At 36.0% G+C, this 26,343-nt stretch overlaps 1 long non-coding RNA gene across 2 annotated transcripts in view; it reads right to left on the minus strand.

Moving 5' to 3' along the window:
• Positions 1–19,138: 19,138 nt before the first annotated feature.
• LOC132683772 (uncharacterized) overlaps positions 19,139–26,343 on the minus strand; it is a 330,738-nt gene continuing 323,533 nt past the window's right edge. For both annotated transcript variants that reach the window (XR_013557763.2, XR_009612375.3), the window contains 2 exons: positions 20,160–20,373; positions 19,139–19,240 (listed from right to left, as the gene is read on the minus strand). This is a non-coding gene — a long non-coding RNA (uncharacterized LOC132683772). The remainder of the gene's footprint in view (positions 19,241–20,159; positions 20,374–26,343) is intronic.

Genomic DNA, 26,343 nt, shown 5'->3' on the forward strand with positions numbered 1-26,343 from the left:
CAGACCCATACTTCTTGATCTTAAAGGCTTTTATTTTCAAGAATTTCCTATTATAATGCAAACTGTACTTAACTGACCCTTTAGGCTCACAAAATTCTTTTTCACAATTAGTTGGCAGTGTGGTTTGAGTAAGAATGATGGAAATGAAGCTCAGAATAATTGTTGCGTTCTGGAGAGTTAGAGAGACCTTCGGGAGAGGGAAGAGTTTGAGGTTGTTAAACTAGTCTGAACAGAAAAGGCATCCAATGGTCAAACAGAAAAAGCCCAAAATGTTTTGGCCAGAAAGATCAGTTATTAGAGAAAACACAGGGAAATCCTTAAATAGATAGATGATTGTAGCCTAGCGGGAAGCCTTTTTCAGTCCAAAATCTCATTACTTACTGACAAAGCGTAATAAAGCTTCAGCCTACCTGTCCTGACAGAGCAGATCATATAGCATTCAGGAACCAGTCAATTCCATAATGGATGACAGTAGCTAGCATAACTCGTGGGCTAAACTCCTGATTTTTCAGACCATCTGGATTCCAATTTTTGCTCTATTACTACCAAGCTAGGTGGCATTAGGCAAATTACTTAATCTCTCCAACTGTCAATGTAAACGTGGGATGTTGCTAGGGAGTCAGAGGGGAAACAAACCCGTAATAAATATAATGACTGCTTTGATGGGAATGGAAATGGTAGTGTAGAAAAAGAAGCAGAAGCAGCTTAGTTTGCCTAGGGGAGTTAGAGAAGGCTTCTCAGAAGAGGTAAATTGAGCTAAGATCTAAATCATGTTTAGGAATTTGCTAAATTTGAGCTGTGACTTTCATGCAACAAAAACATTATGCAAAGACAAGAAGGTATGAGAGAGCATGGAGCCAACAAGGAATTTAATATGGCTGGAGTCTAAAAAGCAAGAGTAACATAATATAAACAAGGAGGCAATGGGGAACCACAAATTATTCAGAGCAGGGGAGTAACACTATTAGATTTTCTTGCTCGAAAGGTTACTCTGGTGACACTCTGAATTAAGTCAAAATAATATTACAAAGTTTCAGCTGAGCATTGATGAGAACCTGAATTAGGGCAGAAGATAGAAAACAATGCACAGGTAGGGAAAATATTTAGAAAATGTAAACAATAAAGCTCAAAAATTAATAGGATGAAAGAGAGGAAGAAGGAAGCATCCTGGAATGATCTGTTTCAGTGGGAGCCTCTGGGTGGGTGGTGTTGAGCGTCACTGAATTAAAGACCACAGATGTGATGCTGGAGCGCCTGGGTGGCTCAGTCGGTTAAGCGGCCGACTTCAACTCAGGTCATGATCTCGCAGTTTGTGGGTTCAAGCTCCGTGTCAGGCTCCATGCTGACAGCTCAGAGCCTAGAGCTTGCTTTGGATTCTGTCTCCCTCTCTGTTGGACCCTCCCCTGCTTGCATTCTATCTCTCTCCAAAATAAATAAACATTAAAAAAATTTTTTTTTGAAAGACCCCAGATGTGATGCAGAAGGTAAAGAGACAGACCCCTGCAAAAGCCATGAGGAAACAGGACTGAAAAATGCTTCCCTTCTTAAGACCATGAGCAACTATATGAAGCATTTCTGTAAGAAAACACTAAAAGAAAGCAAATCTCTAGTAAATAAATTTTTAAAAAAAGTAAATCTCCAATAATGAAAAATTAGTACCTAACTAGCAACAATCAGAGTTAGAATTATACAAATACAGCTGTACTGATGTAGGCATTTTGAACAGTTGTAGAGCAAAAGTTTCACATTTCTGTAATCAATTTGAATGTGGATAGATAGAAAGCCATTAACCTCAGGAACTGAAGATGGTCAGGCAAAGAAAGGAATGTAGCTACCATGAAGACAGAGATAATCCCCTCAGCTCCAGCAAATTAAAAATTTTAATTCATGGTAGAGGGATGAAGAACTGAGAGCAGCCCAGTTCTTAGTGCTCTTCGTAGCATGTTACTCACAACAGAACTCAGTTTATTGTTCAGTCAAATCCACATAGTCATGATTCAGTAGTGTAGTTTAAAATATTCTCAACAAAATTTTCTTTTTTATAAAAAAAAAAAGCCCTACATTAAACATTTCAGAAATATAGAAGACACTTATGTGGCTGGGATTTCCACTGAAAATTTGTCCCCCACCTAGAGAGACCAGGGCAGTAACTCCTCCCAACAATTTTAAAAGCCATTCTAAATAAGGATATTTCTTCCTTGGTAGGCTAAGGTGGAGGTGGGAAGTTACCAAAAATAAGATTTTGTTTAAATCCCAATACCTGCCCTAGGACTGGTCCTGTTCTTTTAACATAAAACTAGGGTGTTTTTCTGCGGATCTGTGGACAACAGCCAGTAGAAGTCCAGTATTAGCTTGATAGTGACCAGAATCATTTTTTTTTAACCAGAGAATAATCAAATGGAGAGCTGAGCTTGACAGGATAAAATTTTCAGTTAGTTGTAGGAGCTGTAGGATTACATGTGTAGGTTTCAAGAGAGGGTCCTTAGTAGCTCTATGTCTCAAAGTCTCCAACTACAACATTGTGTATAACACATGTCTGAATGTCTTGTAAGAGAAAGTAGAAGTAAGTGTGCATCAGATGTAGTGCTATCCCTTTTCTGGCATTAACACAGCAGTGCAAGTCCGACTAGTTAAGACCTGTATAATCTATTCTTAGACTAAAATCTCCTGATCATAGAGTACATTTCTAGTAGGTCTGCTTTTTTGAACTAATGCCAAAGGACGTCAGACAAATCCAGTAAGTAACAAGCAAGGCAATTAATTGCCTTTACCTTTGCAGTTGCTCATTTCACTTTATGTCCTTGTAGTGCTACACATTTACTAAACCACAGACTTGAGTGTACTGAAATTTATGTTTCACAACTAAACTAAAATGTCTATTTTAAGCCACCATTCTGTCTGATACAGAAAACTTATTCTAGATGCTTACAGAAAACCCTCTCAAGTTCAGGATTTATGTTATCTCAGTCAGGTTTAAAACTCAGTCATTTTCTGGTATGTTCTTCTCTTTGCTAGAGCTGGTTCTAAACACCCTTGCTAATTCAGTGGAGTAATCGCCAAATCACTATCTCTCTGCTAGCCAACGTCCACATTCCATTCCAAAGGAGCAAGAGGACATACAGATGTTCTCCCATATTACAATAAAGTACTGGAGAAGCCAGAGAGTTTGGGGAGATCTTTCATACTTAGACAAGTCTCAAGGGACTCTCCACAAGGCCTGTCATCACCTTCCATGTCATCCAAGAATCAAGTATAGGTGAATAATACCACTACGAACATGGGTACACACTATTTCTTTGAGATCCTTCAATTCTTTTGAGTATATACCCAGAAGTGGAATTGCTGGATTATATAGTATTCTTATTTTCAATTTTTTCAGGAACCTTCCAAAGCAGCTCTCATTTTAAATTCCTACCAATGGTGCACAAACTTCCAATTTCTCCACATCCTTGTCAACACTCATAATTTTCTGTTTGTTTTCATACTAGCTGTCTTCATAGATATAAAGAGATGTTTCATTGTAGTTTTTATTTGCATCTCCCCATTGATTGGTGACGTTTAACAACTTTTCATGAGACTTTATTGGTCATTTGTATATCTTCTTTGGAGAAATATCTATTTAAATTCCTTGCTCATTTTTTAAGTCAAGCTGTTTGTTTTCCTATTGTTGAGTTTTAGGGGTTCTTCATGTATTTTGGATATTAATCCCTTATCAGGAATATGATTTGGAAATATTTTCTCCTTCTCTGTGTATTGCCTATTCTGTTGATAGTGTCATTTGATGCACAAAATTTGAAAATTTTCATGAAGTCCAGTTTTTCTATTTTTTCCCAGCACCATTTGTTGAAAAGACTGTCCTTTTTCCCACCGAATGGTCTTTGTACTCTTATTAAAAACGATTTGGCCATATCCATGAAGGTTTACCTATGGACTTTGTTCTATTACATTGGTCTATATGTTTTTCTTTAGGTCAAACACATTGCTTTCTTACTTTAGCTTTGTAGTAAGTTTTGAAATAAAAAGTGTGTGTCTTTCAGCTTTGTTCTTATTTTTTCAGGATTATTTTTTTCTCTTCAGTTTCACATGAAATTCCATGTGAATTTGAGGATGGGTGTTTCTATTTCTGCAAAAACAAAGTTATTGATATTTTTAAAGAGATTGCATTAAATCTGTTGATCATTTTGGATAGTACTGACATCTTAGCAATATGAAAGTCTTTCAGTCCATGAACAATTAATGTCTTTCCATTTATTTGTGTCTCTTTTAATTTCTTTAGAAATGTTCTGTAACTTTTATTGTACAGTCTTTTACCTCCTTGGTTAAGTTAATTCCTAAGTTTGTTATTATTTTTGATGGTATTTTTAAATTTTTTTTAGATTATTCATTGTTACTATATATAAATGCAACTGATTTGCATGTGTTGGTTTTGTAGCCTGATACCTTACTGAATTCACTATTAATTACAACATTTTTTCTGCATATTGTAGAATTTCTCACATGTAAGATCATATGATCTATGTACACAGGTCATTTAATTCTTCCTTTCCAATTTGAATGTCTTTATTTCTTTTCCTTGACTGATTGCTCTGACTAGGACTTCCAATACTACCTAAAAAAATATTTTTAATGTTTTATTTATTCTTGAGAGAGAGAGACAGAACATGTGTGAGGGATGGGCAGAGAGAGAGAGGGACATAGAATCCAAAGCAGACTCCAGGCTCTGAGCTATCAGAACAGAGCCCGACGTGGGGCTCAAACTCACGAGCTGTGAGATCATGACCCGAGCTGAAGTCAGATGTCCAACCGACTGAGCCACCCAGGTGCCCCACAATACTACTTTTAACAGAAGTAGAGAAAGCAGGCATCTTTCAAAAGCTTTTAGTCTTTTGTCTTTAAGTATGATATATACGGTGGGTTTTTCATGTATGGTTTTTATTGTATTGAGGTAATTTCCATCTATTCATTTTTTTAGTGTTTTTAATCATGAAAGTGAATTGAACTTTCTCAAATTTTTTTCTGTATCATTTAGGATGACCATGTGCCTTTTCCCACCTTATATTCTGTTGATATGGTGTATTATACTGATTGATTTTGCTATGTTGAACCATCTTTGCATTCCAGGAATAAATACTACTTGGTCCTGGTGTATAACTCTTAATATGCTTCTGAATTTGGTTAGCTAGCATTTTTTCAGGATGTTTCCATCAATTTTCATTAGGGATATTAGTGTATAGTTTTCCTTTCATGTGGTGTCTTTCTCTGGTTTTATTTTTCTTTCTTTGAATGAGCTATGCTTTCTTGTTTCCTTGTTTTCCTTGTGATCTTTTGTTAAAAACTGAATATTTGAACCTAATAATGTGGTAATTCTGGAAATTAGATTCTCTCCTTTCCCATGGTTTGTTGTTGTTGTTGTTGCTTTTGTTTAATTTTTGTATACAGCCTCTGTGCCTAAGGTATAAACCTGAGGTCTTCTCAGTTCTTTTATGAGCCTATACCTACCCCTGGGTATGTGCAGTGTCTTTCTAATTTCCCCCTATATATTCAGGGGAAATTCTTCTTGAACGTAGTCACTCAGCCCAAGAGAAATAACTTGTAACAATGGCAGAAGTAGGACAACAGTGGATGCTCCCTTATTGTCTTCATCTCTATGATTACAAGCAGCAATCAGTGATCAGAAGATAGATACATGATATTTGGATGACAGGGTCTTTTCTGCCCACTCTGGCTCCACAAGCTGTGTATAGGCTGCTTTGGGACCACATGCACAGTTGCCTTCCAAAGGGCTAATGCTTGGGGAATGGGTAGCTACTACTGTGCTAAGACCTGAAATTGACTAAAATTAGCCACAATTTATCATTCAAGCCTCTTCATGGAAGTTGTGAACCTTTAGTAGACTCCTGAATTCCAAACCAGTGACATCAGAGAGATTCTTCCAATACAGCTGTTATATTGGTGGGGGATAGATTTCTGGTGCTTCCTATTCTGCCACCTTCCCAGAAATGAAATTCAATTTTTTACCACTGCTTTTGCATTTATTAAGAATGCGTATGAGAAACAGATATAAGAGAGACATTTTTTAGCTTCTTCAGAACTTTCTACTATATTATTCAATAATAATTATAAGGAAAATGTATAATACATTTTTACTATTTCATTTATTCATGAACAGTTTTATGTCTCCTGGAGTATATAGGTATGCAGTCTGTGATCTGAGGAGTGCTTTCAGCCTATCTAGTCTTACTTGTGTGTTCATTGCCAGAAAGTTTGGGGCTAAAATGATTGCATAATTATTTCATTTTTTAAATCACTGTTTAATATCACTCCTTTTATTCTTTTAATGGAACAAAAATATCTTTATTCTCCAACAAGACTGTTTTATACTACACTTTAAACAAGGTCTGTTTATTCTTTATCTGTTTTATAATTAATGCCCTTATTCCTTCTGCATTATCCTTCAATCACCACCAGTTTATAACCTCTTAGTTCTGTATTTATTTTGGATACACTTTTTTCAGATTTTTTCAGCTTTATTGAGTTATAACTGACATATAAATTGCAAGATACTTAAAGTGCACAATGTGATGATTTGATATACATACACATTGTGAAAGAATTTTCCCCATTGAGTTAATAAACACATCCATTACCTCACATATTTACTTTTGTATGTGTGTGTATGAGAACATTTTGTTCTACTCTCTTAGAGAAAACGTTAATGATATTATACAGTGTTATACATCAGATCCTCAGACCTTATTCATCTTATAACTGACTTTGTACCCTTTTTCCAATCTCTCCCTATTTCTCTTACCCCCCAGGCCCTGGCAACCCCACTTTTCTACTCTTTATTTCTATAAATTTGACTCTTTTTTATTCCACATGTAAGTGATCCCATGCAGTATTTCTCTTTCTCTGTTTGGCTTATAATGCCCTTATCCATGTTATTTCAAATGACAGGATTTGCATTTAAAAAAGAAATTAATAATATTTCTCTGTGTGTGTATGTATCACATTTTCTTCAGATGTTTTTTATTAAAATTTTTTAATGTTTATTTTTGAGAGAGAGAAAGAGACAAAGTGTGAGGGGAGGTTGCAGAGAGAGAGAGGAGACACAGAATCCAAAGCAGGCTCCAGGCTCTGAGCTGTCAGCACAGAGCCCAACATGGGGCTCAAACTCATGAACCATGAGATCATGACCTGAGTTGAAGTCGGGACACTTAACCGATTGAGCCATGCAGGTGGCCCACACATTTTCTTTATTCATTCAACCATTGGCAGACAATTAGGATGTTATTCTATATCATCCATTTCTTTACATAGCTGACATTTTTAGGTTTTACCTTTATTCTTAAATATCTAAATATGTTTTGAAAGGCAACCCAATCCCTTCTGGAATGTAAAAGTTTATATGAATTATAAACAAGAAAACTTACTGCAAGCATAGTAATAAGTGTCAGTGTATCAGGATTAGCTTCATCAAATGTAAACTTAAAGGATATCTCGTGGAGAATTAATAGTCTACTGTAATCATCTTCTCACAGGGCATTCAGTATTAGTTTTATTCTCAATTATTTTAAAAATTAAAATTACAGTAAAAACTTAATTCGTTGATCAGCTTACCTAACATTTGATTGTTAGTATACTGTATTAGCAACAGTGTCATGCTTGCTCACTTAATCCCTAACTCCTAAACTCAAATAGATTCCTCCGTTTGTATCTTCCATTAATTCCAGAGTTCCCTTTACTTGCCTATACCTCACAGGAAGACAGTTTCTCTTTTATTATACAAATGTTGCTTTACTTTATATCATGATGTATTTCTAAAACGTCAGGTATAAGTCAATCTTTCTTTTTATTAATTTCTTTAATGTTTCTTTATTTTTGAGACAAAGAGACAGAGCACGAGTGGGGGAAGAGTTGACAGAGAGTGAGACACAGCATTCAAAGCAGGCTCCAGGCTCCTATCTGTTAGCACAGAGCCCTATATGGGGTTTGAACTTAGGAACCATAAGATCATGACCTGAGCTAAAGTTAGGCACTTAACCAACTGAGCCACCCGGTGCCCTATAAGGCAATCTTTTAAGATTCAGTTGTATTTAAATACATAAATTCTGTACTTTTAAAGCATTGAGCAGAAAGTATCGTGTGTGTGTGTGTGTGTGTGTGTGTGCATGTGCGTGTGAATTGAATCATCATTTTGTAAAGTTTCATAATTACTGGCTTTTAATGTGGTTCAAGAATTTTCAATTTTATCTGTATTTTTAATTCATGTTAGGTTATTATTATTACTATATTTGTTGCATTTGTTTCAAACCCAAAATATTCATTATTCTGATTGTTTAATTCTAAGAAACTATAATAGATGGTCTGTGTTTCATTATGATCTCCAGCAGTTTAGGAGTGAACTTGAAAAGTTTGGATTAAGGTTGACCATGTAAGTATTAACGTTTAGCTGAGCATGTCAGAACAAGCAATTTGGGATTCATTTGGTGAGTGATGTTGGAAGCAAAAGTTGGATAGAGAATTAGTTACTTATTGGGGAATTAAAATGTAGCTTGAGTTTGAAAAGACTGGAAAGAAAGAAATCTGATGTTTTGCCATATGCTGGTGTTGGCTGGCATCTGTCTCTACAGCTAAGAAACATATTTTGTGGGAGTTCAGGAACTAGGCCATTAAATGACTCCATGAAAATATACCAGAATCATAAATAACATCATTGACTATTAAAGTTGGAAAGGATTTTTGAGACTATCCAATATAAGACTTCCATATTTTAGATTAGAAAATGACAGACATAAAAATAAACTGATTTCTCCAAGGATAAGTGTATTTGTAGCAATGTTTGAATAAGAATTTCACTTAGCTTTGTCCAAATATTAAATATCTCTCTTTTAAACTCAAAATGGAAAACTTTGCTTCAAATCCTCCCATTTAACACCCCTCTGTTTCTATGATATACTTCTAGCTCTCATTAAACATCTCAGAAATAACATCAAGATGATACCAATAAAGATGTCCACACTGACCATTTCCAAGAACTGAAATCAGTTTCAAGAGAGAGCACACATGAATGAAGTTGGCTAGAGCTTTTGGTAATCTTGAACTTTTATGTTCCCTTGGAGTTATTGTCCCTTATATTTTCTTTTCAATTTATACATTTAATCAAATATATTTTGTATCCAGTCTTCTGAGATAATTTTCTTAGTTTTTTTTTTCTTTGCTGGGAATGAGTGATGTTTTATCAATCGTTTAATTTCTCACAGGCAAGTCGTTAATGGTTCTTTAACTATAATTTGTCAGTGGGAGAACATATCAACTAGACTTTTGTTACTGAAGTATGTTCCATAGATCAGCAGAATTGATGTCATCTGGAACTTGTTACAAATTCAGATTCTCAGGCCCTATCCCAGACTTTCTGAATGAGGATCCACATTTTAGCACAATCCCTAGGTGGTTCCTATGAATATAAATGTTGAAATCACTGAAGAAGATCAATAAAATTTTTGTAGATACCAAGATACCTACAGTAAGACTCTCTGTTATTGACAATTTTCAGTAAAAAGGAATAAAATAAGAAAGGGACAGCTAAACATGGGACATCCGATACACATGGATTAGACTATTTGTAAATATTTTATAGCTCCTTCTGTTATTAATTTAGGCAAAACAAAATTATAGTCTCCAAAGCCACATTATCTGTGTTAACAACATGGATTTTTCATATTTTAATACCTAAAAGTTATGCAGATTTCCAGAAACAGAGTGATTATTTAAATCACTGAATGAATGAAAATGACAACTCCGGGATAAGATTATAGCTGAGAAGTGGGAAGAAACAGTGCAGGAGACTGAAATACTTTTGAAAATTAATCATTTATAAGATAATAAATTCATATGTCATTATCTCATAAATGGAGTATGTTATAGACCTGAATACTCCCCACTCTTGCAACACATGTTGCTTCAAGTGGTTTTGTCAACAAAAACATAGGACATGTCAATCAAACGAATACCCATTTTGCTTTCTACCATATTGGCAGAAACAATCTACCAATCTAAAGTATATATATGTCTTTGATTTGATTGGGTGTTTATAATGGGTCAAAGTGGTAATTCTTTATTTTAAAACAGTTTTTTAATGTTTGTTTATTTCGAGAGAGAGAGAGACAGAATGCGAGCGGGGTAGGGAAGAGACAGAGGGAGACACAGAATCTGAAGCAGGCTCCAGGCTCTGACCTGTCACCACAGAGCTCGATGTGGGGCTCAAACTCACAAACTGCGATATCATGACCTGGCCGAAGTCAGAGGCTTTACCGACTGAACCACCCAGGGGGCTCTGATTGGTAATTCTTCTTTAAAAAAAATTTTTTTAATGTGTATTTATTTTTGGGACAGAGAGAGACAGAGTATGAACAGGGGAGGGGCAGAGAGAGAGGGAGACACAGAATCTGAAACAGGTTCCAGGCTCTGAGCCATCAGCCCAGAGCCCGACGAGGGGCTCGAACTCACGGACTGCGAGATCGTGACCTGAGCTGAAGTCGGACGCTTAACCGACTGAGCCACCCAGGCGCCCCGGTAATTCTTCTTTTAACATGTTTGAGAAAGATAAGGAAATCTGGTGGAAGAGAAGCATTGAGATTATCATAATTTTGCTTCTTTTTAACGGAATTTGCTCTAGGAACCATCTACTTTAGGGAGTTAGTAAACTATATGTTTGCTAAAACAATAGTCTATTACAGTAGGGAAAATAAGACCTACTTTTAAACAATTTCTATATTTGAGTAGCTGCATGGCATATCTTTCAATCTAGGTAGTCTGAGTGATAAACCAATGACAAATGCTATAAGGTGATTGATGAAAATCATCATATAATTCTAGCCAATTGTCAGGACAATGATGTGTCACTGATCTCTCAGACAGATACAGGTGAACAAGTATCCACTATTGCAGTATTTTGATTGCAACTTGTAGAAAAGAGGCTACGAAATAGTTTCATTTCTAGGAAGAAACACATTATTTATACACTTATATCGGCATATGCTACAGCTGAAAAATTACAACTGAAAAGTCAGAAAGGAGTATCTTTTTTATTTTATTTTATTATTTTTTTTAAATGAGGCTCCATGCCCAATGTGGGACTTGAACACAGGACTGTGAGATTAAGAATCGCATGCCCTACTGACTGAGTCAGCAGGTGCCCCAAGGATTGTATTTTAAATTGTTATTGTTCCTATTTCTAGTCTGTATTGAACTCAAAATAGGATAAAGCTTCTAAACACACAGGTGTAATGGGAGTGGCTACTACAACAATTATCATTTTCCTCTATACAACAAATGTTAGCCATTCAAGAGCAGAGATTATCATGATAATGGCTAGTGGAGACCTACAGGGCAGGAAACACCACCAATTTGCATGCTGCCTTTTCAAAGGAGGCTATAAAAAAAGAAAAGGGGAGCTAGCTATTTTCTTTAACAAAATGAGATGGCCAAAATAGATGTTTTATTAAAGGAAATTATTTGCCTCAATGTGTTATTCACGTTAAAAAACTCCACAAGTATGTGTTCAGATAATGAATAGTGGATGAGTGAATAGCTTTGGTATCAATAAACTCAAAGAAAAACTCTTCATATTTTCTTCTATTTAAATAAAAATGGTAAATAACTGTTTCAAATCTTTGATTAATAAGCAAGTGTCCTAGTCAGTTAATAAATACTAGTATTATGTTCATTTAGCAGGAAGTTGTTAATCTCCTACTAAATGTCAGGCATTGTTTTAGGCTCAGAGTGTGTAAAGATGAATAAATCACATTCATTGACTTAAGAAGCTCAGGGTCCAGTCAGAGTGCAATTAACGCTATGCCCAGCTCTCTCTTTTATACACAAAGCACTCATTTTTCCAGCTGCTGGGAGGATTGTTGACTCTTCCCTGGATCCCTCTCTGAGAATTTCCCTTAGCTGAAGAAACCTGTTTGATGTAATATCATACCCCTTCCCCTGAGGTAGTCCACATCCAATGAGTAGTTGTTATGGGTGAATAAAATTCTGCCTCCCTTGCCTGAAGGCAAATAACTGTGAAGTACTATCCCAGGAAGTCCTGGGGATTTGGTTGAAGCCTGCACTGTCACTGATTTGCACCGTAACTCCTTCCTTTACCAAACCTATACCCTCATCTCCCAGTTGATATTGCTTCCGAGGGCTCCTCTGACAAACTCCTTGCACAAAAATCTCCGTCTCAGAGTCTATTTCATGGAAAACACAAACTGAGAGAATTGATACCAGGAGGATGTCATGTCTGAGAGAATGGAGATTTGGAGCCAGCTGTAGGGCAATGAAGTGCCATCATTAGTGTATGTGGAACACTAATTGCTCTCGGAATGTTGTAGGAGTGCAACTGTCAGCATTTTCATGAGGGGTAAGCTGGGATAGGATACTGGTAAAAGAAACGATACTAGCCAATACAGTATCGTGGGCTTTTAAGAGTATATACAAAATATTAACTATATAGGCAATAGGAATCTGGTGACCTTTGCTGAATGACCCAGGAATATTGAGAAAGACTGAAAAGTTCAGGTTGTTGAATCACCAAGTGAAGGTAAAGTGTGAAAATTAGAGTAGCTCTGTGGCAGCGTAATGAACAGCATAACGAAACTCTCATTTCCTGCAACCGCAGGCCAAAAAAAGCTGAGGGTCAGGCCCAGGACATAATTACTAGAGTTTCATAGCTCCAGGGAAAGTTGAAATCCCTGCCCCAGCAAGTATGGTCTGTTAAGATCATCGTCATGGGTGGAGAAAGATGGGGACCCTAAAACATAGAATTGAGTATATATAGGATGATAAATTCAAAACACTGAGGTTCTATAATACCTGGAACTCTCTGAACCTGCACCATGAGAACTTGGATAGAAGAAAGTTACCAAAATAAGTAATAAAACACTGTGCCCCATGGTCACGATAGATGGGCAGTCAAATAGATTGTCAGAAGGTTAAGGGTTGCCATCACCCCAACAAGTCACAATCCTTTGCCAAGTTGCTGGTAGTGAGCCAATTTTCAGACCCGTGATCTACTGATTGAAGGAGGAAAGCATAATCTTTAAAAATCTAGTACTACCGGGGCACCTGGTAGTACACCTATTGACTCCAGCTCAGGTCATGATGTTATGGTTGGTGAATTCAAGCTCTGCATCAGGCTCTGTGCTGGCAGCGTAGAGCCTGCTTGGGATTCTCTCTCCCTCTCTGTCCCTCCCCGACTCATGTGCTTGCTCTCTCTTGTGCGCTTTCAAAAGATATAAGATATATAAGATATAAGCTCAATATATATAAGCTTGAAAAACATCTAGTGCTTCTGGGTATAACAGGACAAATGAAAGGACAAATTATTGCCACTTGCATCTTCCATTACTAAGAAAAAAGCATAATATCTAAGTAGACCTCTTTGGCTTTTGCAGGCAATATATTCCAATTTGGGAATATAATGCTCTAGCCCAATTTCCAAGTGACACCAGCTGCCAGCTGGTGGAGGCAATCTGATCTAAGAAGTGACGAAAGTCAAAGGAGAAACTATAAATCTATATTATAAAGCATACAACAGAGGTAAGCAACAGTGCCGCTAAAGCATAGTAAAAGTATTCAACAAAGACCTGATAGGTTGTGGAGATTCAAAGAGAGGTCAGGGCAGTCTCCTCAAGTAAGATATTATCTGTCTCCTATGTTGCTCAATTTGAGTAGAGCCCTTAACCTGTCCCAATTATGACAATATAATACTCGAATTTTACATGCAGATATGTGTAACTGAAACCTAACTCTTCGCCTAAAAGAATTAGGGGTGATCTTTTCTCATCTATTAAGAAGTTTTCAGGTAAGTTGTTCAAAGTTGGTATGGCAGATCCCTAATGTCACCAGTGACCCAGATTTTTTCTCTATTTCAGCTCTACCATTTTTAGTGCGTGATTGTTTTCCTCAGGCTCACAGCCTAATTTCTAAATCCATAGGCATTAGTTTTCTTTCTCCACAGGTAGAATGAAAAAGAATAAGAATGGGAAAGGTCAAAGGGCAAATTGCACCAGGCAGAAGTCAAATGACTTTGTCCCTTTTAAAACATTTTTTCAAACACCTCTCCCAAGCAATTTCTGTTTCTATCTCATTGACCAGAACAAGTTCCTAGGCACACCTAACTGCCGAAGAATGTAGGGAGCAGCTGGTCACCTTGCTCCTCGAGCAAATGGAAATTCTGCTGATCAGGAAACCAGAGGAAATAGATAATGGGTAGACAACTAGTAGTATCCATAACAGGAAATAACCCTAAAAGTAACACCAGAATAAACAGCAAACTATTTATCATTGTTACTATGGATTATATATGACTCAGTAAATTGGAAACTAATGTTATGTAATATCATAACAAGCTGTTTCCGAATAACATAAAATATATTACAATGGTTAGAAGAACTCACTAAAATAAGGAGGAGGACAGTTAACATGTTTGATGAAGAATCAATTGTATATGCAAAATAAAGAAGTTTAGGTCGATAATGGAGCAATTTTTCCTTTCATGTACCATGTTAGTTTAAATTGCAAACATTAAAGATCAGGAAATAATCCAACTTACTGCAACTTCTGTTTAAGTACAACTTTCCATTGAACTCACAAACCCAATTCAATGAGCATTTTATTCACACTGTGACTTACACAGAATCTCAAAATGATTTATAAACTTAAGTAATACAATTACACAGTTAAATAACCACAAAGGGAGAAGAAAATTAAGAGAGCTTTAGGCAAGAGAGAAGAGAATTTCAAGAACTCTATGAAAAGAAGAAGAGATAGCGTCAATGATGCAGAGAAATGCAAGAAGTTTCCTCCAGATGCCAAGAGCAATAAAGGAAAAGGGTTTTGATCCTATCTCATGAAAAAGTACCATGGAAGGAAGGGAGAATTAATGCCAGAGAACTGAGGGAATGGGCTGGAATGGAGACAAATATTTCTTGAAATACATTTTCTAGCCACAAGCAGATGTAAAATTTTAAAGAACATTGGGGATAAAAACAGTTTGAGACACAGAAGTCATTTGATAGCACATGTATGTATATGGTTCCAAAATTCCTACCATACAACTAGACCCAGTTCTCAAAGCAGGAAATATGAGAACGTATCTGCTTCACAGTCCTGACAAGACCAGCGGTATTGGATTAAAGAGCCCTCTACCTCCACCCTGATGTGCATATGCCACAGTGCTTGATGCATCGGAAATAAACCTGTTATGTAAACCTTCTGTTGATTTTATGTTAAAGGCAGTCCACACTTCAAAAACCATCTCTACTACAGGGAGAAGTGCTATATCTGTGACAAGTCTCTTTATTCAGCTTCCCCACCTCCCATACCAATTCCATCAACTCCCGTACTTCTTTCATGTGGAACATTTAGTCACAGCCTATTCTTGTGGCTTATGTACTGGTTATGCACTTTTGAATGGGATTCTGAGGTATTATGAACACAGTACTAGATTTGAAGATTTAAAAACAACAATTTAGTAACTTTGCTCAGCTATTCTAGAGTGTACTGATCAATGTGCCCTTAACTTTTTTGAATTTAATTGTCTTCATCTATGAGAGAGGATAACAGTTCAAAGACCACTGAGACAGAAACAAATAAAATAAATGTTATGACAGAGAGAAGAGATAAATGAGACATACTTAAACAGAAGGAAAGATGGCATCAGCTAAGACTAAAAAATTGGTTTATTCCAATAGTGTAAAAGGAATTGTATAAAACATATGTTGAGAATTTTAAATATATACATCTAAACTAGTCAGTTCAATAAGTCCATTCTAGAGGAAGTAGGATCAATTACGAGGATAATCTTTGCAGATGGAAAAGCACTGTGGCCATCTCTTCTACATTAACTCAATCATCCAGATCTGCTCTTAGAAATCTTCCTTAATATGGATGCTTTCTGGAAATGTTCTATTATATCATCCTATTGTAACCAACCCATAGGATATCATCACACACCATCTCTTCTCTGAAAGATATTTTGAAAATATAATTCTCCTTTATTGGCCTTTACACTGGATGGCTAATTAGTGTAAAATTTGTAGGATACTAACAGCAGGCAAAATTATATGTAATAGATACTGAAATAGCAATATTTGGTTACTCAAAACCCTGCCTTGTGCACTCTATTTGTGGTATAATGTGGATTTCATTAGCAGGTTTCTTTGCCTTTTATTGTCTTGCTTGATGGAAAGAATTGCAACAAAAAGAAAAAGGCTAACTGGAATTGCCTGGCATGTGTATGTCAGAATGGAATAAAACCCACAGTTAGGAGGGAAGAGTGGGAGGAGACAGGAGAGCCAGCAGAGACCAGGATGGGGAGGACACTGGGTATGAAGGATTGACAGCTACTTGGGGAGCAGCTCCAGTGACAGATAGGTTTTGGGGACTCTGATGAGAAGGGAGAAATTAGGACAATTTACCATGTGTCATGCCAAGCATTTTTCTGTTTTTCCACTTTTGTGTAAAATACACCTTTCCTTTCAAGCCTTTTATTTTTAATTTCTGACTTGTATTTTCTTTTATAAATGAGATTCTGCTGAGACAGGTCTTGAGGCAATGTAGTTGAGATGAACATAGAGATGTCTCTACAGAGACACTTTAAAATACATTATTATTTACGCATACACACACACACAAAGTTTTACAGTGGTGGAAAGATATGACTTTGAGAAAAGAAAAACTGACATACATTTAAAACAATTTTAGAGACACCATACATCTAGATTCCTCTGGGACCTGTTATGATCTCCAATTAGAGTTTAGCACTGACAATATAAGACTGCTCTAGTAGTGTTTCTAATGAAACGGATGGGTTAAATAGAATAAATAATGCCTAGAGCAAAATAAATAAAGCAAATCACACACACACACACACACACACACACACACACACACACACGCACAGCTCTTATGTCAACATCATAAAACTTGCTTTTAAATCTTATTTCTCCTTCTTTTGAAGGAAGGGAGTATTAATATGGGGAGTTTTCCCTTCTATATCCCTCTGGCTACCAATCTGACCCTTACTATGAAAAACTCCTGAGGCCCCAAATGCACCATTTGCAATAAATTATAATCCAAGGCTCATAATTTTAATTGCTTTAGGGTGATTTCGTTCACCTCGGTTTGCTGTTCTCCTTGGCTTCCACATGATGTTTTCCTAAAGTCTCCATCCAACAGAGTTTGCTTATTAAAAATGTTGCAGAGAGAACAAGAAAGTGATGGATATAAAGAGCCAGAAGGAGTCACTATCATTTAAAATTGCTTTAGTCAGTGCAGTTAAGTGAAAACATATGTTGATAAGAGTCATATTTTTCAGTAAAGCATATTCTGTGGCTTAATTTGTTCTACAACCCCAACCTCTTCCTCCCACTGTTTCTGTCTAAACACAATATTACTTTCCTTCTTTAATTATCTTAACAGCAGCCTGTAAATAAACACAATAGCTTAATTGTACTTATTTGTGAGCTATCTGCTTTAGTGTGGTTCTAAATGATTACCTTTTTCAATTATTTTTGTGAAGCTGCTGCTCATAAAAATAAGATAAAAGCCAGTGGCTACAGTAACAAAGAGTTGAAGAGTACATTAAGAATAGCAGAGAACTGCACTGTAGAAGGAATGGAAAGAGCTTCCAATACCAGCTAGTCCTACCTACTCATTAGAATTCATCAACTTCATTAGAAACTGAGGCCCCGGTAAAGGACTAGCCAAATATTCATTAATTAGAAGAACTCTAAGAACAGCAGAATAGGAAATGCTGTGGTTTACCACCCAAATCTGCCTTCCACAGCTGAGGCACTCTCCAGCTGCTGGGAGTGTTGGCTGCTGAGATGTCACAACTTAGACCTCTCTATGAATTGTCCTCAGAGGAGGATGTGGTCTCACCCAGGATTACACTCCTTCTCTGGAGTATCCCAATCAAAGGACTGATCTATGTGGAAGCATGGCCCCTTGGCCTCCACTTCAGACATCTCTGAGTGTTCATACAAGCTCTAGAATTCCCCTTGAGATGAACGAAGGCCTTGGTGCAATTGCACCATATTTCAACTTCTCTCTCTACACATTCGGCTTCTCTCTTTCCTCACAGGAATTGTTCAGAGTAGCATTCTGCAATAAATAGTTTGCATAGAAATTTCCCCCTCAGCTTTTGTTTCCCAGGGAATCCAGTCTATGGCACACAGTGGGACCAATTTAACAGTTGTCTAACTGCCAACTTTGGAAACATATGAATATTCTAAAGTGTCTGAATTTTTAATCACATTTTAAAGGTCAGGAGAGTAAAGAAAATAATAAAGTGAGTAATTTGAATCCCTCATCAGTTATTCCTCAATGTTAAACTAAGAAATATAAGTTCTCTTATCACTGACAGTCATAAAACGAGTACTTTCAAAACTCGGTCACTTTTACTAGGCAAAGATTTACTGAGTCTCTGATACATATCCCACATAATGCAAAGAACTATGAATGTTAAGAGAAATATGACACAGGTTCTTTCATCAAGGAGCAGATATTTAATCACCTATTTGCAATAAAGTGTATAATTGAAGTAATTAAAGTATGTATCATATAAAGAAATGGGACAAAGGAAAAATGATTACTCTGTTTTGGTGAATCCAAGGAATCCTCAAATAGAAGATATTTTAGCTGTAATTATAAAAATTAGTAAAGAGCTAATGAGGTATAAAAGGAAAAGGTGTGAAGAGTTATTCAGGCAACTCTAATATCATGTACTAAGGCACGGAGGCAACAAGGACATTCTGTTGGAGGAAATTCAAGTAATTCAAGATGGTTGTCATGGACGGAAAGAGTAGCAAGATAGAGAATGGGGTAGGATGGACTATGGAGATTGTCTCCCAAACTAAGAAATACACATATTCTCTGCAACATCATAAAACTTGCTTTTAAATCTTATTTCTCCTTCTTTTGAAGGAAGGGAGTATTGATATGGGGAGTTTTCCCTTCTATATCCCTCTGGCTACCAATCTGACCCTTACTATGAAAAACTCCTGAAGCCCCAAATGCACCATTTGCAATAAATTATAATCCAAGGCTCATAACTGTAATTGCTTTAGGGTGATTTTGTTCACCTTGGTTTGCTGTTCTCCTTGGCTTCCACATGATGTTTTCCTAAAGTCTCCATCCAACAGAGTTTGCTTATTAAAATGTTCTATGTTTCAGAAGGAGCATCCTGGAAATGGCAGGGAGAGAATTTTAGAATAAAGCAAGATTGGGAATAGGATAATAAGGTAAGATACTTGGGCACAGGTGTAAACCAGGACAAATGACCAGGACACAGCGACCAAGTCCCCCTAATGCAAGCCTCCGTTTTATTGATATGTGTACCCTCTGTCATGTTAACATGTAGCCAGGTCTTACCTCTAAGTATATCCCAAGTGACTATCCCAGAATAAAATCTAAGTGTCCCACAGTCATGTCTTTAGGAACCAGCTAGTTATCCTGGTAAATTAATTTATGGTAGACTTTAATTATTCCATGTTCAACATCTCCCATATGTATCTATAGTTGAACCAGGGTCTTAATGGATATGTAATGTCTTAACACTGAGGGATGAACCACTAATGATGAAATTGCAGGTTGCTGTGAAGTCTTCCTATGCCTAAGGTCAATCACATTTCCAACTACACACATCTCTTTCCCATCTCTTAGTGATAAAAAAAATCAAATATCACTATGTTACAAGCTGTGCATGAAAGGAGATTATTTAAAATTGGAAGAAAAGAAAGAATTCTGAAACATCTAAACTTGCATTTTAAAACTTTACAAAGAGTATTAGGGTCCTTACATTCCAACTTTTGAAATATACAGATAAATCAACCAATACCATAAAAATAAAGTAATGAGCCCCATGATTAAGTCACTTGTCCACATTGGCAAAAAATCCAAGGTTACAATTCAGGTCACATGTATTCAATATTTCAATTCAGTCTTTTTTTCCAACACTTAATGCATAAAAAATCCACCACAATTCTACTACATTCTAAAAGAATGAGGCATATAATGGTGACTTGGTTGGAATTATAATAGCCAATGTTAGTAAATTCTTTTCAAGCCATTTTAATCGAGTTTTTAAGAAATTCTGCACTTACCCATTCAGCCAAAATTTTATAGAACCAGAATGTGTGGTTCATCTTTTGTAGATTCCTTTCTAAATTATGTTTCTTGTCAAAATTATTCCCTTGGAGCAGATTTCTCCATTGCTCATCTCTGACCACAGGGATACTTGTTCCTCCAGGTGTGGGAACTTGCTCTTCATTTGGGAAGCCAGTTTGAGGGCTTGGCTTCAAGTCCTTCTTGGTCATACTGGAGGTTAAATAGATCAATTCAATAATACTCAGTTTTTTAGGCTTCTTTCTTCTTATCCCTAACAGTTATGTTTACTTAGAAACATGGAGACCAAACATTGAAAATTTCTTGAGTTACAGATCCTCAAAAGATAAGTGGAGGAGGCAGACAGAAGCAGGCATGAAAAGAACTCTATCCTCTGACCTCCCACAAAAAAATAGTCGATACACATATATAGTCATGATTGTAAACTAAAGTGCTGGCATTATAAACCAACTGTAACAAATATATAAACTATTAGATTTGTGATGAGAATAGTCAGAGGAGAGCAAAGAATAGTTAGCAAGGAAAAAAAAAAGATACACTAGCAAGAGATGCCAGGGTTACACCAAAGAGCTGCAAATCCTTCTATTAAATGATTTAAGATAAATAATATTTGGAACTTAAGTACATTAAAAAGTTTATAATAGAGTTTACAATGGCATTATCTGATTGACCAACACATTTTAAAATTGTTATTCCTGAGTTACATATAAAATGCATCAATACATTTAAATGAGAGAGATTCATTGTTAAGCTACTAGAATTTAAATAAAAACTTGAAACAAAAAAAAAGAGAGAGAGAGAGAGAAGTGCCTGGGTGGCTCAGTCAGTTAACTCTTGGTTAACTGACTCTTGGTTTCAGCTCAGGTCAGGATCTCATGGTTCATGAGATCGAGCCCCACATCAGGCTTCTCACTGAGCACGGAGCCTGTTTGAGATTCTCTCTCCCTCTCTCTGTCTCTCTCTGTTTCTCCCCCTCTGCCCCTCTACCCCGTTCATGAATGCTTTCTCACTATCATGCTCTTTCATGAAATAAATAAATAAAAACTCAAAAAAAAAAAAAAAGAAAGAATCCATATTCTGTGCTATAAGGTAGCATTTTAACAAAGTAACAAATTTAATTCCATCATATATGATTTACTTTGGCAATTCCGTATGATGAAGACAGATAATGTTTATGAGTGAATATCAAATTAACCATGGCTTTTAAGAAGGAAAAAGCCATAGGCTTATTATTGGTGAAAAATTCTAAGTAGAGTAATAATCTATATAATAAATGAAATAAAAGTAAGCTTTCAACAAAATAAAAATGATAATTATCCTTACAATAAATAAATAAGGTTCAAAAAGAGACTCACTGAAAGAGAACCACAAGCTACTACCTTTTTTTATGAATATAAGTGATATATCTATGTCAAGTAAATTACCAAACATTTCAGACCAAGCAGAAAATCTCAAGAACTCTATTATAAATTAGCACTAGATAGCACCATTGATATTTTTCTATATGATATCAATATAATTTTATAACACATAGACTGTTACAATAATTAAATCAATGAAAATATGAAAAGCAATTACATTGTTAGTATTGGACATATTTACTAGTTAAAGTATATTTGATCATTTATAACTGTTATTAAAGCATAAAATGAGAAGAATTTGAGTTTTCTTCAGAGTGTTGCTTGACATCTATTAAATGTTTAGATAAAAATGTATGCTCATGTATATGAGTTATTACTACATCAGAAAATCTAATAATGAGATTCAGCTTGCTGAAAGAAGAGGAAGTGGGTGTCTGGGTGGCTCAGTCGGTTGAGCGTCCAATGTTTGATTTTGGCTCAAGTCGTGATATCAGGGTCATGAGATTGAGCCCTGCACTGGGCTCTGTGCTGAGCATGGAGCCTGCTTGAGCTTCTCTCTGTCTCTCCTTCAGTCCCTCTCCCCGGCTTGCACTCTCTCTCTGTTTAAGAAAAAAAAAAAAAAGGAAAAAGAAAGAAAAGAAAGGGAGAGGAAGAGGAGAGAGTTACATAAATGGCAAAGGATCTAAACTGATACAGTAACTTTTAATTCAGAAAAAGAGTTGACCATAGTATTTAATGTATATCTGTCAATTAGCATTGTCAAAAATACATGTGGTTTCATGTGATCTAGGAATGGGAATATTCCCATGGTCTTCATTACACTCTAAGCCACTTTAATTCTGATTCTAATATATTGATTAATTTAATTAACATTATATGAAAGTTTTATTCAATTCTGATGAACAAGTGTAGTAAAAAATTTAAGATGGTTATCCACTCTGAGTTAAGTAAAAGGTTCAAGCTATAATTTTTCTTTAATGTAGTCAAGTTTAAAATGCAATACAAGGGGCACCTGGGTGGCTCAGTTGGTTGAGCTTCCGACTTCTGCTCGGGTCATGAACTCACGGTCTGTGAGTTCGAGCCCTGCCTCGGGCTCTGTGCTGACAGCTCAGAGCCTGGAGCCTGCTTCAGATTCTGTGTCTCCCTCTCTCTCTGACCCTCCACCATTCATGCTCTGTCTCTCTCTGTCTCAAAAATAAATAAACATTAAAAAAAATTTTAAATAAAATAAAATAAAATGCAATACAAGTAGAGACTATCTGCAATTATTTTTTTACAATTTTTAAAGAAAGAATTTATGTAAATCTTTTCATGATTCACAGTCATGCTGACTTCAAAATGATCAAATAGCATGTTATTGTTATCAGCTAGCAAGTAACAAAAACATGTGAAAAATAGGTGGAAATTTTTTATGTTAATTATTTTGCCTATATTTCATCACAGGGAAGGAATGCAAAAAGAGGTAACACAAATTTCGCCATTAAAAAATGATTTAGGCAACAGTTAAACAAGATATAACGGTGAAAATCATATGCTCTGTTCTTTTAATGTCCTGCTACAAAGACAATATCACTTTTCTTAAACACATTGATTTCCTCAAGTATTGTATTTCCCTACAACACTAAAAGAATCAGATGTTAATGGGAAGATGGCTTGTAGATTTGCGTGTGTGTGTGTGTGTGTGTGTGTGTGGAGAGAGAGACAGAGAGAGGGAGAGAGAAACACAAATGGTGAAAGCTAATTATACACAAGCTACTGTGCAATTATTAAAAAAAATATACAGACCAAATAGAAACTGGAGACGTAGATAAACAGAAATATATGTATAAACAGAAATTATAGAAAACTCAGATTAAAACGTATTCAAAAAAGACATGGTAAGATGTATGCAAATGCCTATTTGTGGAGACAGTAGATGAAAAAGATGAAAAGCCATCCCAAAGTACCTTTTAGTATCAGAAAATTTCTAAGAGGTTTTCAGAAATAGACTTCATCAAAGATAAAGATGTGGGAATCCCCAATTTTGGTGAAATGGCAAAGTCTGATAAACTTTGATGTGATAGAATATGAAAAATATGAACCAACTAAAAGAGAGCTAAAGAAAAGGGACCTCATCCCCTAAAATTACCTCAGCTCCTTCCTACTCAGTTCCGAATCTGCCTCACATACCTACTAGAGGAAGAGAAATGCACTCTAATGTAGAATAATTTAAATACTACTTAGAAACAGTCTGTCAATAGTAAGGCAGGCAATTAAGAATTGTATGGGGGGTGCCTGGGTGGCTCAGTTGGTTAAGCATACAACTTTGGCTCAGGTCATGATCTTACAGTTCATGAGTTTGATCCCCGAGTCAGGCTCTGTGATGACACCTCGGAGCCTGGAGCCTGGAGCCTGTTTCGGATTCTGGGTCTCCCTCTCCCTCTGCCCATCCCCCACTTGTGCTCTGTCACTCTCAAAAATAAATAAACATTTTTTAAAAAATGTACAGAAGGGGGAGCTCCTGCATGGCTCAGTCGGTTAAGCATCCTACTTTGACTCAGGTCATGATCTTATGATTTTTGAGTTCTAGCCCCCGCATCGGGCTTTGTGCTGACAGCTCGGAACCTCGAGCCTGCTTTGGATTCTGTGTCTCCCTCTCTCTCTTCCTCTCCCCTGCTCACACTCTGTTTCTCTCTCTCTCTCTCTAAAATAAAATAAATAAATATTTTAAAAAGGTATATAAAAAAGAATTGTGTGAAAGTTGTTGCAACTGAAGTCTAGAGAAAGCTTCAAATATACCAAGAGAACAACCAAAAGCAACTCATGAAGTAGAGGAAGAAGATAAAGAAAATGAAGAAGAGGGAAAGGATAATAATAAATAAAATTATATAAAACAAAATAGACACCAATCTTTATGTGAATATCTTGGAATAAGATAAACACCACAATGAAGTGCTTTACTTTTGAGATATTACGTACCAGCCTCATTAAATGTACTTTCAAAATGGGATAATGGTTGCATGTAGTTGCTATAGACGCTAGAGATTCTTTAGATTGTGTGACCAGGGTACATAAAACAGCTGTGCTTTATGAACATTTTGTATGTCATTCTACATTTAAAAAATCAAAAGAGGTTCTCTCTTCCTCATTTGGTGCACTTTACTCTTGGTTAACGTGACACGTAAAATGTTTTGTGATTTTTAAAAAATGTCTTAGATGTCCTAGACAGTAAATTCTCTCGTGTATTTTTAAAAGCTATGAAATTATTGAAAACATATTTAGAATTTTGATAAATTAAAAAGAGAAAATTACCTTGATGTTTTTATAGTTTCGTAGGGTAACATTGCCCTTTGCACAAATTATGTGTAATTATGCCACAGTGCTCATTCATTAAATTTAGAGTCATTCTGTATACAGAGAATTAGAATTATATTTTCATTCTTAGTTTTGGAATGGGGCTCATTTGACATGATATTTTATTTTAGTTAGTTAGTTAAGTGCAGAGTTTCATAACTAAAATGATAGATCTACTTTAGCAAATGAAGAACCAATTCAGCTATTAAAATTTCTATGAAAAACCTGTATTCAAAACAATATGTACAATGTCAATTTTGTGCATGAGGAATGCTGACATGTAATTGAAGCAAAAAAAAAAAAGGAGCTCCATTAAAAATATCAGGTGTTTTTATGTCAGTATAAGAGCCTGAGAAACAAGGTAAAAAAGGAAAGTTAATCAATTGTTTAAGTCCTTAAGATATAGGGATGCCTGAGGGGCTCAGCTGGTTAAGCATCCAACTTGATTTCAGCTCAGATCATGATCTCATGCTTTCTGAGATCAATCCTTGTGTTGGGCTCTGGGCTGACACACAGAGCCTGCTTGAGATTTTCTCTCTCCCTCCCTCTCTGCCCCTCTCTCTGTCTCTCTCTCTCTCTCTCAAAATAAATAAACATTAAAATAATCCTTAAGACATAAAAAGATAAATGTCCATGAAGATTGTTGGGTTAGTGTAGTGGAATTATGGGTAATTTTATAATTTTCTTTTTTCTAAACTTTTCTTTATTATAATAATGGTGTTTTTGCAAAAGTAAGAGAAAAATAATTTTAAAACAGTATATCTTAATTCTTTACAAGTAGCTCCAAGCTTAAGGCATCAATGTTCATTTAGACCAGAGCAATAGCAGCCCATACACTTAAGGAAATTCAAACAGCAGGTAAGTAGATGACTGAGATTCCCTTTGTGACTGATTTTATTCAGCAAATATGATTTTTGTCTAATATTCAAGAAACAAAGTGATTTTCTTTCCTTGTTGTAGTGTATATGTATCCTGCTCTCTTTCCTCTGAAGTATTGTCGTAAAACATGTGCTTTTCCACACCAAAGCTTAAACTCGTTTTCCTTTCTAATTCTGAAAGACGACAATAAAGGAGGTCACTCCTAACTGCCACCCACATTGTAGTGTTGAAAGTATTTCCCTATGTACCAAATAACCCCAGCAGGAGAGAAACAAGATCCTGCACTCCGTGTGTATCCTTGGACATTTCTGACGAGTAGAAAGAAATTTAAATACCAGCAGAGTGTTTCCACAAACTGACTACATACAAACATTTCTGCTCAAGAACAAAGCTACACCCCTCCTGAAGTGTCTGCTTTGCCAGTTACTTTGTTCAATGCAATTTGTTCTTGAGAAAATATTGTCCCTGTAATTCTACCCAGTCACTGGATCCTTAAGCACTCTGTCTTCTAGGTGCAGGTTGTTAAAGTTAAACCATCTGCCTTTGCAGAATATGTTTTGTAATTATTTCATGGGTCAGAAAAAAATAA

The sequence above is a fragment of the Panthera onca genome, chromosome C2 (assembly GCF_046562875.1).
Source record: "Panthera onca isolate mPanOnc1 chromosome C2, mPanOnc1 haplotype 2, whole genome shotgun sequence".
Lineage (NCBI taxonomy): Eukaryota > Metazoa > Chordata > Mammalia > Carnivora > Felidae > Panthera > Panthera onca.